This window comes from Piliocolobus tephrosceles, chromosome 9 (assembly GCF_002776525.5).
Source record: "Piliocolobus tephrosceles isolate RC106 chromosome 9, ASM277652v3, whole genome shotgun sequence".
NCBI classification, from domain to species: domain Eukaryota; kingdom Metazoa; phylum Chordata; class Mammalia; order Primates; family Cercopithecidae; genus Piliocolobus; species Piliocolobus tephrosceles.
The window spans coordinates 46,992,719-47,009,166 of record NC_045442.1 but is presented as its reverse complement, the minus strand read 5'-3'; the positions used below and the strand labels follow the sequence as shown (position 1 = coordinate 47,009,166).

General features: G+C 39.3%; 1 pseudogene; it reads left to right on the top strand.

The window, feature by feature from the left end:
• The first annotated feature begins 13,753 nt into the window (after positions 1-13,753).
• LOC111551331 lies at positions 13,754-15,464 on the top strand (annotated as a pseudogene).
• The last annotated feature ends 984 nt before the right edge of the window (positions 15,465-16,448 follow it).

The window sequence follows — 16,448 nt, the reverse complement described above, 5'->3', positions numbered from 1 at the left end:
TTGAAAAGTAACACCAATTTGACTCCTGGTCAGGGATGCCTGTTCTGCACTTTCCTGCCATTTTGGCCTTAACAGAGTATTAACGAACTAACCTGGAGAACTCCAGTCCTTATACTCTCTCTGCCTATTCTGTCTTTGATTTCAAATTAATTATAAGAGAACAGAGCAACCGAAGAATTAATGAGTCATTTACACTTAATTTTGATATGAAAATTATCATTCAATGACTAGATGTTGGCATTTAGTATTTTCTTGGACTCCGTTCAGGAAAATGGAAGAATGTTATCAAGTGTAGCATAAACCTGTTTCACATTTCCTTAAGGAATCCTTTAAAGATTCTTTTTAAGGCTGAGTGAGGTGGCTCATGCCTGTAATCCCAGCACTTGGGGAGGCCAAGGTGGGTGTATCACCTGAGGTCAGGAGTTCGAGACCAGCTTGACAAACATGGTGAAACATAGTCTCTACTAAAAAGTACAAAAAATGACTGGGCATGGTGGTGGGTGCCTGTAATTCCAGCTACTCGGGAGGCTGAGGCAGGAGAATCGCTTGAACCCAGGAGGCAGAGGTTGCAGTGAGCCGAGATCACGCGATTGCACTCCAGCCTGGGCGACAGAGCAAGACTCCATCTCAAAAAAATAAATAAATAAGTAAAAAATAAAATAAAAAGATTCTTTTTAAAACAGGATTCCCAGTTCTATTCTTTTCTTACCATGTGACTAATGCAGAAGGTAGAGGTGATATATATACATATATACACATATATATCATTTATATATCATATGTGTATATGTATGTGTGTATATATGTATATATACACACGCACACACAATATGTGGAATTTAACATCCTTCCTTCAAATAAGCCCTTCTACTTTTAACCAAAATGAATAATAAATGGCATCCATAAAGATTAGATAATGTAATCATTGAAGGAATAAAGAGTAGCTAGCCAAATATTTAGTGTTTGGGTAATGTAGCTGCAGATTTAATGACATAGCTTAATGAGTGGTGCTTGAAAAGTTTGATTGTTTCCTAGTGAGCTGAGTTACATGACTTCCCTGAAAACTAGAGTTTATATTGGATTTATAGTCAGTTCCAGTTAAAGCAAAATATAGAACCAATGATAGATATGTCCATAATGGGAAATATATGTTAGTGAGTTCTTAGTTTTATAGCTATATATGACCTGACTTTTAAAATAAATTAAAATAATCTCTCATACTCAACTATTATGAATAATATTGTAATATAAATATAGCATCCATATACTCTTTGAACACTCTGTGGAAGGCACCATGTTAAGTTCCTCATATATATTAAATTAGTATATCCTTAAAGTTCCTCGACTGTTATTCCCTCAGCTATGGTGACACTGGGGACATCTACAATTTCTCTAAGTCTGAATCTCCTCATGTGTAAAATGGGAATAACAGTAGTACCTTTATCATTTGGATGATTATGAAAGTTAAATATTTTTGGTAGTAGGGATAAGGTTAAGAGCAATGGTTTAGTATAGTATTTAATTGAAATAATAATCTAAAGTGTCTTCATGTAATTTCTAAGTATAATTATTATATTACAATAGACTTTTCTGTAAAATTATGTGAATATAAGCATATTGTTTCATTACCACACATTATTATTTTGAAACAGTGTCCCTGTGGTAGGTTGTTTAGGAAAATACTTATAATAATTTCTTTTTCTTTCTTCTTCTTTTTTTTTTTTTTGAGAAGGAGTTTTGCACTTGTCACCCAGGTTGGAGTACAGTGGCACCATCTCAGCTCACTGCAACCTCTGCCTCCCGGGTTCAAACAATTCTCCTGCCTCAGCCTCCCAAGTAGCTGGAACTACAGGTGCACACTGCCACACCTGACTAATTTTTTGTATTTTAGTAGAGACGGGATTTCACTGTGTTGCCCGTGCTGGTCACAAACTCCTGAGCTCAGGCAATCTGCCCACCTTAGCCTCCCAAAGTGCTGGGATTACAGGTGTGAGCCTCAGTGCCCGGCAATAATTTCTTCTCATATTTATGCCTTTGGGAAATACCCTCTCACACTGACTCTCGGCTTAACCGTGTACCTTGCTTTGGCCAATGGGAAAATAGCAAGTCTAACACAAACTGAGAAAAGAATTTTCCCAAGAGCAGCAAGAGACGGCAAGCCCCAGATGCTCAAACAAATACTCTCTTGCTGCTTTTGGGAAAACTCTGACCACCTGCATGATAATAAGCCCTGTCCAGCCTCTAGATGGTAAGTGGGACATGCTGCAGTTATTTCAATTGTCCCTGCCAACAGGCAGCCAACTATTAGACATGTGAATGAGATCACCAGCCCCTAGTTGACTGCAGGAACCAAGACCCATCACAACAGGACTGAGGCCAAATTGCTGACCCTCAGAATAATAAACAAATAAAATTATTGTTGTTTTCTGTCACTCAAATTTGGAGTGGTTTGTTACACAGCAAAAGCTAACTGATACTATTCCCATAGACAACATAAATAAGGGTTTTAAACAAATCATAATTCAGGATGTAGCTAATAGTCTAAATTTACATTTCCAGGCCGGGGGCGGTGGCTCAAGCCTGTAATCCCAGCACTTTGGGAGGCCGAGACGGGCGGATCACGAGGTCAGGAGATCGAGACCATCCTGGCTAACACGGTGAAACCCCGTCTTTACTAAAAATACAAAAAACTAGCTGGGCGAGGTGGCGGGCGCCTGTAGTCCCAGCTACTCGGGAGGCTGAGGCAGGAGAATGGCGGGAACCCGGGAGGCAGAGCTTGCAGTGAGCTGAGATCCGGCCACTGCACTCCAGTCTGGGCAAAAGAGCGAGACTCTGTCTCAAAAAAAGAAAAAAAAAAAAAGTTTAATACATTTCCAAATAAAAATTCTGGCTTACTAATACAATATTGTCAATAACATTATATAATAATTCAGCCAATAAAATGAAACCAGTTATATTTGGTTTTATACTCAGTGGTAAACATTGGACAGCGATATGACATAGAAAGGTAGGATCCTCCTCTTTGCAGAATAACAATGCTAGCAAAGCTCTATCTTTTGTACTAACTTCAATATAGTAAATGATGGCATTTTTCAGTGCTGTGTTTAGAGATTCTAAGGCCATCTCTGATTTTGATGGGGGTGGGAAGTACATACATGTCATGCATTTCCAAGCCTTCCATAGATTAGATGTACCCCTGGAACATTTTTGCCCGTAAAAAAGTATTCACTATTTACTTTGCATTGTCCATCTCTCTACAGGGTCCACAGTTAAGACATATTTTTCATGTACTGGCAACTTTTGTTTTTTTTTTTTGAGACGGAGTCTTGCTCTGTCGCCCGGGCTGGAGTGCAGTGGCCAGATCTCAGCTCACTGCAAGCTCCGCCTCCGGGGTTCACGCCATTCTCCTGCCTCAGCCTCCCGAGTAGCTGGGACTACAGGCACCCGCCACCTCGCCCGGCTAGTTTTTTGTATTTTTAGTAGAGACGGGGTTTCACCGTGTAGACCAGGATGGTCTCGAACTCCTGACCTCGTGATCCGCCCGTCTCGGCCTCCCAAAGTGCTGGGATTACAGGCTTGAGCCACCGTGCCCGGCTACTGGCAACTTTTTAAACAATTTTAATTCAAGTTGTGAAACTATTATGGAAATACTGCATACTTGTCCTCACTGAAAAAGTAGGCTTTGTTTTTAAGAGTGCAGCCCTGTGGCAATCTAACCCCACTAGCACAGCTAGGCAGGCCACTACAGTGGCCTTGTTCCCTCACCAAGTAGAAGTGTTTTCGCCACAAGAATTAACAGCCAGAAAGAAGGCTCATGATGAAGCCTGCTAATGTCTGTTAGTTCACTCAGACCAAATTGCCTGGGGGATGCTTGCACTCTCAACAGGATGGCCAGAGCCAAGGCAAGAAAATAAATGCACCAAAGAGGTGAAGAAGCAAAATGAATCCTGACCTATGTACTTTAAACCACGAGTTTCTTCCCTTTCCCCAGAACTCTTTAATTCCAATGTCTGTTCTAACCAGCCAGTCTGTGATTGTTTTATGTTACTATTATAAGCATCTTAACTAAAGGTACCACATACGAAACTTCTCTTGTGTTCTCTCATAGTTCCAAATAATCCCCTTCAGAATAGCTTTTATGATAACTATTAAGTCTTCATTAGGTACCGAACACTATGGTAGCACTCTACAAAAATTAACATAAAATTAAACATTATAATAATTTCAAGGTGGGTAGAATCCCCTTTTCACAGATTTAGGAACTGAATCTTGAAGAGCTAGAGTCATTTGCCTAATGTTCTACTGCAACTAGGTTGTGGAGCCCATTTTGGAGTCCAGATCTTTGTGACTGCAATGGTAATGTGCTTATCCACTGTGCATCACTGCCACCCAGCATTCAAATGCAGTTCCATGTGTGCATGATGTGTTCATTAAACCATGGACTTGGATACAAACTCCTACATTAGCACCTTTAGTATAGTGATCTTAAGGAATTTTCTTAATCTCTGTGGGCCTCAGTTACCTCATTAGCAACATGCTTTCCACACAGAGTCCCAGAGAGATAAGGATGACTTTCTCAAAATAATATAATTAGAGAAGTGTTTATCAAACTGATTATCTACAAAAGTGTGGTGTAAGTGTAAAGGACAGCACTATATGTGGTGAAGGAGCCTGAGCGTGGTAGTATTGGGCTGTTACCACTCCTAGTGTAAAGGGAAAAGGGAGTGAGCATGAGAGATCCTGAGACTAAAGCCATCTTGAGAAGACCTGTAACTTTCAGGAGAAGGTCCCAACCTGACCCAGGCAACATCACAATGAAGGGATCAGGAAGTGATCAGCCCCCATTCCTCTCTCCTGTCTCCCTCTGATCTCCAATCTGTGCCTCCCAATAGCCAAACCCACACAAACCAGAGGGAAAGAAGCCCCACTGTGGTAGTTCACATGGGCCCACCTCCTGCAACAGAGAGAAGGAGAAGGGTTGAGATCAGAATTACAGGGGCAAATGGAAGGTATTGGGTCACATACTGGAATAATAATACTGCTTTATGGAGTTTTAATGATTAAACAAGCTAATGAATATAAAACACAAGAAATTGCATCTAGTACTCAATAAATATCAGCTATTATTTAATTAATTTATTCATCTAGTTAATAAAAGTTTATTGAGAACTTACTATGTTCTAGGCACTGTGGACATGAACTCTGTCCAAAGGAAGCTTATAATGTAGTCAGGTTCATATGAGTTAAGCAAAGAGGAGAGATCTCAGAAGGAGCCTTCATCATCTCCACAGCTGTTTTTAAGGCATGTCTGGAAAGGTCAGGAAAACTAGTGTAATAAAGAGGTTTTCAAAAAAAAAAAAAAATTAATCTGTATTTTTTGTAGAGATGGGGTCTCACTTTATTTCCCAGGCTGATCTCAAACTCCTGGTCTCAAGCAATCCTCCCGCCTCAGCCTCCCAAAGTGCTGGGATCACAGGCGTGAGCCCCTGCATCTGGCCAGAGAGGTTTTATTTTTCAAGTAGCCTTTAGAATCTTGTTGGACAATGACACATTCTAATGGGAAAAGTAGCAGGCCCACAAAGGTTTAATCAGTAACAAAACCGCAGCTGTCAGAAGAAGGTGTGGTGTGGAGTACCGCATGGTGTTTGCCAGGACAATTTATCTTCTGGCCCAGCCTTCAGGAACTTTGGCCTGAGTCCTGCAGTGACGAAGATGGGAAAGTTGTAAGGAAACAAAAGCTAAAGCCTCATAGGTGCTGGAGTCTTAAGAGTTACTGAAAATAGAGACAGACATTCATCTCCATTTTGCAGAGATAACCTACCATGTTTCAGCTGTGGCAAATATGGTGCTGGAAAGTCCACAATAAGAGCATAGCAGAGGCACAAGTCACAGAGCCTTGTTCCCTCACCAAGTGGAAGGAGCAAAGGATGACAGTGAGGGACTCCATGGTACTCACCAATGTAGGACTAATAAAGAAACACAGTGCCAAAGCCACATGGTGACAGACCAGATGTGTTTGTTGGTTCCTACTGATCTTCAGGGGAACTCCCAGAAATACATAGGACATATAGGCTACTACAAGAGTCTAGGGATGGTCTGATGAGCATGCAAGCGAATTATATGGAGAGAGTTTAGAGGAGAGAGTAAACAATCCACTTTGATTGCCAGAGGTCTGAGAAAACCAGCCTTGGGAATGTGGTGTTTATGCCATAAGCAACTGAAAATTTTCAAGGGGGAAATGAGGAAGGGGAGCAGTGAGCTTGAAGAATATGCAGTGCCAAAGTGAAGCAAGAAGGAACCAAAGCAAGGGAAATTACTCCGGGTTTACTTTAACAGCTTGCTAATAGAAAATAAATGCACATGATGTCAGTTTTAGGTGTCAAACACTGTCATGAATAACACGGCTATCAGAGCTACCATTTATTTAGCACTAGGCTCAATGAGACATAGGATGTATATATATAGCTTTTTCAGCAGCCCTGTGGAATTGATATTTTTATTTCTGTTTTACACATAAAGACACTACAAATCAAGAGAGATGTGGCCCAAGCTCCACACATGTGGTTGTTTTGAAGCTAAATCATGCTCTTAATCACTATAGGTCCAAAAATTCTGCTAACAAATAATTAGGGAGAAATAAAAAAAAACTTTTAGTGAGGTCATTGCTTCAAAAGAGACCATGTACTCTGAATAAAAACATTTTTTCAATATGACAGTAGTTATAAAATTTGCCCTTATAATCCTCTTCATCACTGGAGGCTGTTAAGAACAAGCCAGGAAAGAAAATGAAAACCCAAACACCATTCTCATTAGCATGAGAAAGCAAATACATATATCTGAGAGAGACTGAGTTGAATTATGACCTCAAATTAGTAGGTTTGTGTTGGCATGAGTATTGACAGCAGCATGCTGATGTCGCTATGAGTGCTTATGTGTGTTGCTCCTTCCCAGAGGAGAGAGAGTCTTCTCTAGGCCCAGAACACAGTAGGTGCGCAGTCAGTTTTCATAAGGGAATAAGTGAAGACATTAATAAGTGAATGATCTTTCTTCAACTTTAGAAGTAAATCACCAAAAGGAATGCTAGCAGCCTTTTTCCCAGAATAAACACTCAAAATCCTTATTGATTATATTTAAATCATAGTGGGTCATCGGAAATAACACTGGGAAACATATTTGTCTGTGATCTTCCTGTGCCCCACACCATCTCCCACCCCTCCCCTGTCCCCCCAGTGCTATCGCACTGACCTCTGGGTCCTTGGATTTTGGGCAGATGGTTTTTCTTAACCACACATTTTTTTCCTCACCTGCTGACAGGCTCACTCAGTGCTAAACAACACAATCAGAACTATTTGATGCTGACTGTGTGCTCAGAAACAGTTCAAATCAAAGCTATTTTATCCACTAGGCACTGTAGTGCCACAGAGGCTATGAATTTTTCAAGAGCTAAATATGCATGAGAAAATGTGTTGGCTTTACCTGTTAAATTAATGTATAAATGTACAAATATAAAATGTAGCATTCTATTAGTTTTACTTCTTATTAAACTTAGTGGTTTTATATTGTTCAACTTATGGGCCTATTTTTAAATGTAAAAAGAAAAAGAGAGAAATAATACCAACTAATAAATATAGAGGGAATGATAACAGATCACCCTTTTGGATTCCCTAATGTAATAAACAACTCAGGCAAGGATCATCCATGAATACTACAATCATCAGATAAAAGATTATTAGGATAACCTCAGTATATTTTTTCATATTTTTTCCAATGTACCAACCCCTGCTATCCACCACTGCCCATTACTTAATGATTGCAAAAGGGAAAAATGTACCTTTATAATGGAGAGAGCTGGGGTTACCATGCTTGGCAAGTAGTCAAGCCATTGGTCTCTGATACAACCTGCAATGAGCCTTGTCTACTGTGATACAATATGAAATTCACATCACTGTGATGTAGTATTCCAGAAATGTTGAAACTGAACTTAGTCAAGGATCTAGACCTAACTACCAGTTGATAAGATATATAAAGGAGATGGAGGCCATCACCATGAAGAAATAAACAAACCCAGAATGGAAGCATCCTCAAAGACTTGAGCAAGTCAATGTCATGAAGAGAAAAATGGTTTTATATTAAAAGATAAAAATGGTCATGCTCAACACAATACTAAAATTTCATTAATCCTGGTTCAACAAATCAGCTGCAAAAGACATCTGAAAATGGACCGGATATGAGATATATTTAAAGAATTTTCATTAATTTTCTTAAGTGTAATAAGGGACTATGATTACGTAGGAGATGCCTGCTGATAATTTAGGGATTATGCATTATTATACTTGGCAAGTTTCAAATATTTCAGCCCAAAAAGAAAAATATATTCATATTTGTTGGTATAGATAAATGTAAAACAAATATGGAAAAATATAAACAACCGGTAAATCCAGGTGAAGGGCATAAAGGTGTAAATTAAACTATTTTATCAGTATATGTGTTAAAAAAATTCTTAATAAAAAGTTGGAGAAAACTTCCTTTGCTTATATGAAGCCTCACCAAAACATTAATATTTATAAAAATGTTATTGCCTTGGAAAGAATGTATAAATTTGACTATTACTTCAAAAAGATTTCAATGTAAGCGTAGTGATTTCTGAGATACCACAAGCAATGTAAGTTCAATAAGCTATTAATACTAATTTTAACAGCACAGTCATAAAAATCTTTTCAATATTTTACAGCATAAAAGGATATTTAATGAAGAACATGTGAGATTGAACCTATACATTAAAAGGTTCTTTTGTCCTGTGATTTTCTTAAAATGCATCTGGTTCAAATTGGACTTGATTATGCAGCACTACTTCCAACCAGTTGAAGCCTGTCACACTCCTGTCCTTTGGATTCCCAAGATATTAATATCACATCTATTACTAGTACTTATAATATCTATATGCTAGGCACTGTGAGAAGTTCTTTACAAGTATCATCTCACCTAAACCTCATAAAATCTCTGTGAGTTCAGTACAACTGTTGTGCCATTTTACAGGGAAGAAAAACTGTGGCTTCAAGTGTAATCAAGTTACTCAACATCACACTGATAGTCCATAGTAGAGCTGGAATGAAGGTCTGCATCTACCTGACCCTAAGGCAACTATGCATTGCCACTGGAGGGCAGAGAGAGTCAAAGGCACCTGGTGTGTTCCCCAGCATACGGAAACTACTAATAGTTCTACTAATAGTTGGAATTTTCAGGTAAGAAGGAGAGTCTGTGGTCAGTGAGAAAGATGGACATTTTGGAGCTGATATCTTTTCATCATGCCACTTGATTCATACCTTGGGACGCACTGACACTTCACAACAGAGAGCTGGCCCAGATCAAAAATAGCACAGAGGAAAATGCAATCTAAATTTAGAGCTCTTCAAAAGCATCCCATTTTGTGAGTGTTGAAGGAGGAGTTGTTCCCAAAAGAAATGACCAACATTCTACAAACATAGATGCATGGCACTAATCTTGTCATTTTCCTGTTCATGTTACTTAGCGAATTATTATAGCCTGTAGAAAAACAAAAATTTAAGTAGAATTGCCAGAAGGTTTGGAATCAATGGAGACAAGCTGTGGCCAAGAGCCTGCCAGAGTTTGTTTCTGATGCCATCGCCATTGGCACTGGCATTGGCATCCCCTGGATCCTGGATGTTTGACTGCTGGGTTCCTCTGTAGCGGGTCACTCAGCCATACGCCACTGGACTCTCAATTCTGCTGCAATCACTGCAAGATCATCACTGTCTCTTGGGCCTTTGCCTTGATTAGTCAAGAATCCCAGGTCTCAGTGGGAACGTTAAATCACGATCCCAATTTCTATCTGCTAGGGAACAGGGAGAAGGTTCATCTGTTTAAATGTGGTATGTGGGTGTATTAGGGTTCTTTAAAGAAATAGAACCAATAGGAGATGTGTGTGTGTGTGTGTGTGTGTGTGTGTGTCTGTGTGTAGAGATTTATTACAAGGAATTGGCTCCTGCCTTTCCTTGTAATATTTCACCTTTCAATATTATGAAAGGTGAGAAGTCCCAAGCTTGGCAGTCCCCAAGTTAGGGATCCAGGAGAGTCGGTGGTACAGTTGTGTCTGAGTCTGAAGGCCTGGGGACCAGGAGAGCTAATGGTGTAAGTTCCATTTCCAGGGAAGAAGACTAATCTCTCAACTCAAGCAGTCAGTCAGGAGGCTTTCCCTCTTACTCAGCCCTTTTTGTTCTATTCAGGTCTACGCTTGATTAGATCAAGTCCACCCACATCAAGGAGGGCAAATTACTTCATTCATTCTACTAATTCAAATGCTATTCTCAGCTAAAAACATCCTCACAGACACACCGAGAATAATGTTTGACCAAATGTCTGGGCACTCCATGGCACAATCAAGTTGACATAACCCTCATAATAGGCCTAGGGTTATTTATTTTTGATTATTTGTCAAAATTTTCTGTTCCTCCACATAGACTTTATGCATCCTTGCTTTTTTTTTTTTTTTTATTATTTTGCCAGAAAAGTTATTTAATTGTGCACACCCAGGAGTGTGTGCGTGATTCTTTTGTTTGCTAGAGGGGGTAAGGGGTGGAGGTGTCAGTTCCAGCTTCTCCACCCATCAAGTGTCCCAATCTGGCTACTATATCTCCAACCTTTACGGCTATAACTGGGACAAGCATCTGAGTGGAACTCCAGGACTTCCCACCTGCTCACCACTCTGCCTTTGATTTCTCTGTTTTTACTGTGATCTAAAGAGTTCTCTGTATTTTGAGTTCAGAAAGGTATTGTTAAAACTTTAGCAACTGTTACCTTTTATCTAGAATATTCTTTGTGTTAGAACTTTGGTACCTCATAATTGGATTTTGTTGCTAAAAATCTTCACCTTATATTTTAAAAACCTTTTTTATATTTAAGGCAAATATTAGTGATACTTTATTTATATAAAATAACATATTTACTTTTAAAATAAACTTATTTTTAAAAACAGAAACTAATCGTCAAAACAGGTGTTACCTAGACATGACAAATATCAGAAGACTAACAGATAAGGGGGAAACACCTATCTAACACACTGGCTGAAACACAGCAAGCCCACAGTAAGTATTTGATGAATGAGAAAATAAGAAAAAATACTACTCGCTTATCAAAAGTTTTTCTTTCTCCATCAATTGTATATGCCTTAAGACCAGTGCTATCTAACAGAAGAATTTTCTGTAATGTTAGAAAAGTTATTCTGTGCTGTCCAAGATGGTAAGTACCAACCCAGCCATATGTGACAGTTGAGCATTGGAAATGTGCCTACCGTTGCTAGGCAACTAAATTCTTAATACTATTTAATTAGTTTAAATTTAAATGTATATAGCCACATGTCACTAGTGGCTACCATACTGAACAGTGTAGTTCTAGAAGATCACATTTCCACCTACACATTAAATCACCTAAAGAGTTTCAAAATATGTCAAAGCCCAGATCCTATTCTAGACCTACTAAATCAGGACCTCAAGCTGCTGTAGCCCAGGCATTGGGCTTTTTTGTTGTTGTTGCTTTTGTTTGCTTACCTTTTAATTATGGGAAGTTTACTTTTTCTTTAAGTTGTCTTTTATATTTAAAAAAATAAACAAATAAGAAAAATATTGTCTGCTAGGTGCAGAATCCAGTCTTATCTCCTTGGTAAAATCCATGGAAAATCTGATTTCTTATTTAAGACCTATGCCCTTGTGGTAAATCAATTGACTAGATTAAACATATTTCCAAATGAACTTCTTATGATTTCAGTTTTTTCACTTGATCAATTTGAATACTGATGGTTTTGCTTCTTGTAGGACATTTAGCTCTCACATAACCTCTGTGAGATAGGCAGAGCAGAACAAAATATCATTCTATGGAGGAGATTCATGTGGCAGGTGAGGGGCAAAATTAAAAGTCAGGCCTTCTGGTGGCTAGTGCAGTGTTATTTTTATTCCACAGTGAGGCAAACAGCTATTAGAACAAAATAAATTAATACAGTGTTAAGGCTGCAAGTTCTTTCCTTTCTTCTGTTTACATTTACCATTCTAAATATGGAGACTGGAAAACACATTTCCAAATCTATTTAAGGGTAATGTTTTATAAATAGAACACTGGTGTCTAATGTTATATGTTTAGCTAAACTTGATTTTACTCAGTCAAAAGTAGGAAATCCTGGATCTATCAAAAATAAACAGGCATACATTGAAAATGTATGTCAAAAGCTATAAACATGGTCATTCCCTTTGACCCAGTAATCCTGGGTCTTGAAATCTGTCATAAGATGCAACCAGAGATCAATTAGTAAAAGAGTATATATAATTAATGATTTCATTACAGAGTTGTCTAAAGTCTTAGCAGCATAGTTATGTTCAACAGTAGGGGAAGAATCAAATACATGATAATGTATCCTTACAATGAAATATTATACTGTAATTCAAAAAATCTCACGTTTTAATGCCAACTAATGACACTAGAAATTGTTTGTATTAATGTTAAATGTTAAAAAGATACAAAATTTTATATAGTACAATAACACACATGCGTGTAGAATTTAAAAGGACCAAAAGTAAAGTTTTAGAGCAACAGAATTTCTTCATCCATTTTTAGTAGGTATAAGTTAAAATAACAACTTCAAAAATAGTTTGGTATTTTGAGAAAAACATGAGCATACTCTTTGATCCAATAATTCCACTACTAGGTATGCCCTGCAGAGTTTTGCTTTTTAAACTGAGTTTTGATGAATGAATAGATTTTGAAAATCAATTCAGTATGCAGCAAGTAGCATTATTTTTTAATAAATCAGTGTGCATAAAAACATACTAAGGGATAATATTTTCTCATGAATTATTTGTTTCAGTTATCCACACACATATGTGTGTTTCAGCGTTGTGACATAAAATGTATTACTTTGGCCATGATTAAGAGAGTTTTTAAGCCTTTGAAACTCTTGTACATATGCCCTAAGAAAGGAATCTTACCAGCAGACAAGTATGGAATGTTCATAATGATTCAAAACAAACTTCAAATTCCACTAATAGTGGAAGAGTTTATACAATATTTAGTATATTTGTCCCCCAACTCGCTAAACGCCAATAAAGACAGTAATTGTAACAACAACAATGACAAATGTGCCCATACATTTTCAAACACCCCTCTGGGGAAAAGGGGATGTTATCATCCTCTATTGACAATTCCAGACTAATACTTTGTAAGCACTCAACTATTACTTGTTGAGTAAATTATTAACTAATACATAGATAAATAAAATAGCTTGTGTCTGTGCTGATAAGAACTACTGGTTTCCAATGATTAACAGGATTGAATTAGACTAAAGCGTGTTGGACCCTGAGTTTTACAATGAAACTTATGGCATTATTTGTTTAATTTCTGGAAGAGTTCTTTATTCAACCACCTTTTCAGTTGTTATTCAAAAAATATTTATCTAGCGTTCACCATGGATTAGCTCTTCCAAAGGATAGTCAAGGTTCTTGGCCTCAAGAAGTTTACATTCTACAGAAAACCTATTAACTGAGGAGCACATGTATGGTAGGATTTTCCTTTTCTGCATATAGTAAATAAAGAGTGCTCTTCACATACTATTCTATACCCAGCCACACTTCATCCTTTCCAGTTGCTCATGTAGAAGAAGAAATCAGAGAACCTGTCTTTTCCAAGGTCTACAAGTAGGAAATCAATGCAAGCTAAGCAGTTTAAAGCATCTCATTTTTCTTGGTCCAACATGGCTGCACCCAGCGGTGACGTGAATTGTGAGGTGTTTCCTAAGTTCCAGTAATTATTCAACGTGATGAGGAACATTGATAACAGAAGAGTACATGAGTTAAACACTATGGTTCCCACAGCTTCCTTTGCAGGGAAAAAATTGATGCCAGCCAAACCTATAAACAATTTTATGAGTTTTTGATAGCAGCTCATGCCAGTAGGGAAAGAGCCATAAAACAATTGTATAGTCCAGACCTCAGCAGTAGTAAAAAACTTCCAAGAAGAGAAAGATAAAAATTTGAATGACTTAACATTACTAAAGCAACTTAGAAAAGAGCAGAAAAAGTTGAAATGGATGCAGTGAGAACCGAATGTTGAAGAGTGGTAAATGAAAAGATCTGGAAGGTGTTTAACAAATACTGCCAAATTCATTTCAAGCCTCCAAATGTGTGTAGAATTGGTGGGTTCTAGGTCTCACTGACTTCAAGAATGAAGCTGCAGACCCTTGCGGTGAGTGTTACAGCTCTTAAAGATGGTGTGTCTGGAGTTTGTTCCTTCAGATGTGTCTGGAGCTTCTTCCTTCTGGTGGGTTCATGGTCTGGCTGTCAGAAGTGAAGCTGTAGACCTTCGTGGTGTTACAGCTCTTAAAGGCAGAGCCTCTGCAATTGTTCGTTCTTCCCAGTGGATTCGTGGTCTGACTGGCTTCAGGAATGAAGCTGCAGACCTTCCCAGTAAGTTCAACAGCTCATAAAGCCAACATGGACCCAAAGAGTGAGCAGCAGCAAGATTTATCGCAAAAAGCAAAAGAGCAAAGCTTCCACAGTGCGGAAGGGGACCCTAGTGGGTTGCTACTGCTGACTCCCGCATCCTGTTTTTATTCCCTTATCTGACCCCATCCACATCGTGCTGATTGGTCCATTTTACAGAGTGCTGATTGGTCTATTTTACAGAAAGCTGATTGGTCTGTTTTGACAGAGTGCTGATTAGTGCCTTTACAATCCTTGAGCTAGACACAGAGTGCTGCTAAACAGAAAAGTTCTCCAAGTCCCCACTAGGTTAGCTAGACACAGAGTTAGCTAGATACAGAGTACCAATTGTCGTATTTACAAACCCTGAGCTAGACACAGAGTACTGATTGGTGTATTTACAAACCTTGAACTAGACACAGAGTGCTGATTGGTGTATTTATGATTCTCTAGCTAGACATAAAAGTTCTCCAAGTCCCCACCGGATTAGCTAGATACAGAGTGCTGATTGGTGCACATACAATCCTCAGGCTAGATATAAAAGTTTTCCAAGCCCCATCCGGCTCAAGAGCCCAGCTGGCTTCACCTAGTGGATCCTGCACTCTGGGTGCAGGCGGAGCTGCCCTCCAGTCCCGAGTCACGCTTGCACTCCTCAGCCCTTGGGCTGTGATGGGCCAGGGAGCCAGGGGGCAGGGGGCAGTGCCCGTCAGGGAGGCTGGGGCCGCCCGGGAGCCCACCGCAGGGCAGGAGCTCAGACATGGCGGGCTGCAGGTCCCAAGCCCCGCCCGGCAGGGAGGCAGCTAAGGCTCAGCAAGAATTGGAGCACAGGGCCAGCAGGCCGGCACTGCTGGGGTACCCGATGCACCCTCTGCAGCTGCTGGCCCGGGTGCTAAGCCCCTCCCTGAGCTGGGCCCGCTCCATGTGCGGGGCCAGCTGAGCCCGTGCCTGCACCCGCGTCCACCGGAACTCGCACTGGCCCACTAGTGGCACACGCAGCCCCAGTTCCAGCCTGCGCCTCTCCCTCCACACCTCCCGGCAGCAGAGGGAGGCAGCTACAGCCTCAGCCAGCCCAGAGAGGGGCTCCCATGGTGCAGTGGCGGGCTGAAGGGCTCCTCAAGCGCCGCCAGAGTGGACGCTGAGGCCGAGGAGGCGCTGAGAGTGAGGGCTGCTAGCACATTGTCACCTCTCACAAAGAATGAAGAAAGAGATACTTTTTTTAAAAGGACCGGATCATCTCATAAGAGCTAAGTATGACATATAATCAATAAGACAAGCTTCCTGGGATGATTTCTGAGCCAACAGTGTGAGACCTGTTGTTAATTTCAGCCCCACTTAGTCAAGACCTCAAGTATAAATAATTTTGATAATTATGGAGAAATCAACTGCTAGTTTATACTGATCCTGTTAAAAGTTGTTTGAAACTATTAAAATAATTTTCTGACTCAGTGTACATTTTTAAAAACCTCATCTTTCTCAAATAATCAGAAAATTGTATTTCCCAAATTCCTTTCATACTTACAAACACTAAAGAAGCATAGATTCACAAATAGCACAACTGTAATTTTGGATGGGCAAATTGCTGTATATGTACTAAAGAAATGAAATAACAAAATCAATGAAGATCATTCATAGCTCTCCACTATGATGTGGTGATGATCTAAATAGCCTGACTCTAGGTTATAATGAAGGATAAATGTCAATAAGGCAAATACAGCACATGGACTGCATTTTAAAATTCCAGCCCTTGGCAAAGGAATCTCTTCACCCTCCCTCCCATACCCTCTCCCATATATATAAGAACACAGTCACACAATTAAATTTTGGGTGTTATTCTCGATAAAGTGTACTTCAAGTAATTACAAAGTAACAGGAAAAAAATAGTTTATCTTACTGAACATTAAGTCACAAGCTGTTGCAGAATTATGAACAATTTATTTCAATAGTAAGACAAGAATACATATTTGAAAC